At 40.9% G+C, this 3,470-nt stretch overlaps 1 long non-coding RNA gene across 1 annotated transcript; it reads right to left on the reverse strand.

The window, feature by feature from the left end:
• Window positions 1-525: 525 nt before the first annotated feature.
• LOC145779266 (uncharacterized) lies at window positions 526-2,678 on the reverse strand. The gene is made up of 3 exons (XR_014290546.1): window positions 2,563-2,678; window positions 1,459-1,547; window positions 526-690 (listed from the first exon to the last, which is right to left on the reverse strand). It is a non-coding gene; the product is annotated as an uncharacterized LOC145779266 (long non-coding RNA).
• Between the last annotated feature and the right edge of the window lie 792 nt (window positions 2,679-3,470).

Genomic DNA, 3,470 nt, shown 5'->3' on the forward strand with positions numbered 1-3,470 from the left:
CTTCACAGAAAGTGATGTACTTTACCGGAAGTGACACCATTTCTTGTCAGCAGCAATATTTCGACGCATTGCTGCGAGTTTACTTCAGTCGTCATCATCGGACTTGTCTAAATAAGGCGTCGGCAACCGCGATGCCCCACAACGATCGATTGTCCATTGTTCTTATCAGGGTCACAAAATCCTTATTTGTCCATGTTACTAGGTTTTCAAACAATTTCTACACGTGGAAACCCCGGTGGGTCTGACTAGGGTCGTTGAAGGAGTATTGCGGGCCTGGTACCAACGAGATTCTTGAGCATTGAATCCGAGGGTACCCCGAGGGAACTAGAGGCGGTTATTACAGCTCTGTCTCTTCGCTTAATGAAATTATCCATATGTTGAACATCTGTGGGTTAAAGAATATAAGAATGTTTATATTTCAACCTTCAAAAGCAACACAGTGAAGATTGAGTTAGATTTTAACGCGGTGTTTTCGATCAATCTGAAACTGAAACCGCCGCGATCGCCAAAGAAAGTACAACCATAGACCACCAATTCCGCTTTTATTCAAAACACTTTCACTTGAAAATCATTTTGCACTAAAGTTCTGAAAAAGCATCAAACATGATCGGATTTCCATCTTCAATGGACTGCTGATGTTGATGACGTCCTTCCACTGCAACATTGATGCGTTTGTTGGATAGAGAAACGCTATAAAGAAAGTTTAAAGTGAAATTGGATAAGTAACCAGGACACAAAAGCATTTCTTCTGAGACATTTGACGTCATGCCTCCAAGCAAAGTGAATCATGTTTATGACGTCACGCCTTCTTGTTTGACTTTGGAGTGGGGTTTGTCAACCTTTTGTTACAATTTGTTTGGAAGTTTCTCGAAGCCTGTTTCAAACCAATCAATTGCAATATCACTGATTTGTCAATTTTGCTTTACGAACGTACAGGCCATAGCTTACCCAGGGCCGTTGAAAGGATAATTTGGGCCCGGTATCCATGGAATCCTCCAGCCCATGATCAAGACACTTCTATGGAACATGAACTACATCAAAAATACCGGATTCGGTTTTCGTGCTCCTTGGAATGATTACCGACCTACTGATCTCCTCCAAAAGTTCCCCTCAACTCCCTTGTCGACGCCAATGAGCTTATACCAGTTTGTGTATATGGTAGTAGTTTATGACCAGTAGTTTATGGTAAGATGTTAATATAAGCAATAGGCCGATGCGTTTAAAATATGCGTAAGTTGTAAATTGTTTCCTTCATGATGAATCTTTTATTGGAATCAAATATATTTATCTGAGTCGGTCTCATCCAAAGTAGGCCGTTGTGATGAGGCCCATTTCAGCTTTGGCGCCCCTGTTTTATTTTTCATTTGTTTTACATGTCAAAAATATTCTCAAAACAAACCATCCTATCCATCAATGTGCAACAATGTTCATTTTGTAATTTTATTGTTTATTTGCTACCGTCGTCGTCGTTTATTCCATCCCATCCCTCCTTGAATGTTCATTGTAAGTAGCACGACCAAAATGGCGACGATGGCTATTTTATTCATCTGCAAATCAACAGTCGAGGTTACAGGAGTGCAAAAAGACCCTTGAAGAAGCAATTAATAAAACTGGACACTTTCGTTTGTAGACTATGCAGAGTTGACAACAAAACATTTGCATTGAAATGTGCTAACTCAATTCTTTGCTCCTAGGAAAAAGTTATTCAATATCGCCACTGCACTGCAAAAAGCGTTTGTATTTCAATATGGCCACTGCGAATTTTTTGTAGGCTATGCAAGTGACTCGTACTTTAAAATAACCTACTATAGTGATCTTTCACTCTTTGCAGTCTACTGCTTTAATGACTTATTTCGCTGTAGCATCTACAGCAGGCTAGTAATGGTTTGTGAAAACAAACTGCTTGTTCGAATGCACTAAACAAAGACAACTGTAAGTGTCATGTAGCTACGTAGCCTAGCCTACTGCTTGTACAAGAGAGCATTACAATATTCATTAGAGATGCTTATACGCACATTTGTAGAGGTTGATCTGAGATTGGAACCACGGAACGTAACCAAACCTGTGGCCATTCATTGTCCACCCAGTTAGCTCAGTGGTTACGCGCCCGACTCAAGATCACGCGGCGCAAGTTCGACTTTCGGGGTGTGCGCTTGAGCAACGCACTTTCAGGACTGTTCTCCATTCAGCGGCACCTAATGAATGGAATAATTCTCCAGCAACAACACTTCAATAATCGAAAACTTCACTCTGTTAATCTCGGTAACCGGCCCTGTGTCAAGAGTCTCTGCAAGTATGCGAAACTACCAGGAATAACCTATCAAGGCTTTGTTAGTCCGAGGATAAAGATTTCAAACCAACCAATCAACCATGTAATAGCGGATGAATAGCTTGCTAGAGATTCAGTTGAAATAAGTTTAATCCTCCATTAGATATTTTTGCAAACGAAGCCTAAACATAGGCCCACAACAAGTAAATTAAGCTTTAGGTCTACAATATCCACAATTTACACCTAACTTAGTAGTAGCCTAAGTTACACACAACGACATGTACATGACTTACCTTTCGAAAATAATAATCTTTGCAGGTTTGCACAGAATTTACACTTACAAGTATACTAAACTGCTGGGTGTCTCATGTTGTCAATTTCCTCAACTTATAAGCTGCTTCCTTCCGTTCAAAAACAAAGAAAATTCTGGACGACCAGCGTATGTTTGTGCTCACATGTTGTTCAATCACTGATCGATTCATAGAGAACTTTGTTGTGAACTACGCCTCAAAGCTTCTCAACTCTCACACGGCGATTGGAAGACTGTCACTGGCAAAGTAGGCCAATGATATTCTTGTGATCTTCTAGCAAGTTTCTAACAGCGAACACCTGCGTGTAGTCATGTTGAAATTCAAGGCCTATGAGAGGGGGGTACCGAGGGTACGGCGTACCCTTGAGGGCCCAGACCGGTGTTGGTTGGGGGGCCCGAAATTCTGATTTTATAGTTTACGCGCAAAATTGTTTGGTTAAAACCATCCTAAACGACTAAATTCAAGCATAAAAATTGTTATTCTTTTGCCCTGAGGGGCCCGTAATATAGCAAAAGGGCCCGGAAAGGTAGCCTAATTGAGTGCATTGCGAGCACATTAGGGGCCCAAGGTGGTGATTCAGTGCTTTACGTGCAAAATTTTTTTGTTAAAAGCACTCTAAATTAAATTATAAAAGTTGGCTGTTCTCCTGACCGGGGGGGAGGCATAGTGTAGCAAAAGCAGGTTTGAGAAAAAAACGGGCAAATAGCTCGGGTGTTTTTGTGTTTTTTAAAAACTATTTGAAAAAGGTAGTTTCACACTTGTTTCGCTTTAAAATGAATTTAGGAGTTGGAGCAGGAGCCGGAGTCAATACTTTCGGAGCAGGAGTGGAGGCGCAGTCAAAAAAAAGTGACTTTGTTTACGTCTGCTAAGCATGTGGTGAATTGAAAGGT

The sequence above is a fragment of the Aplidium turbinatum genome, chromosome 11, assembly GCF_918807975.1.
Source record: "Aplidium turbinatum chromosome 11, kaAplTurb1.1, whole genome shotgun sequence".
In the NCBI taxonomy this organism is placed as follows: Eukaryota; Metazoa; Chordata; class Ascidiacea; order Aplousobranchia; family Polyclinidae; genus Aplidium; species Aplidium turbinatum.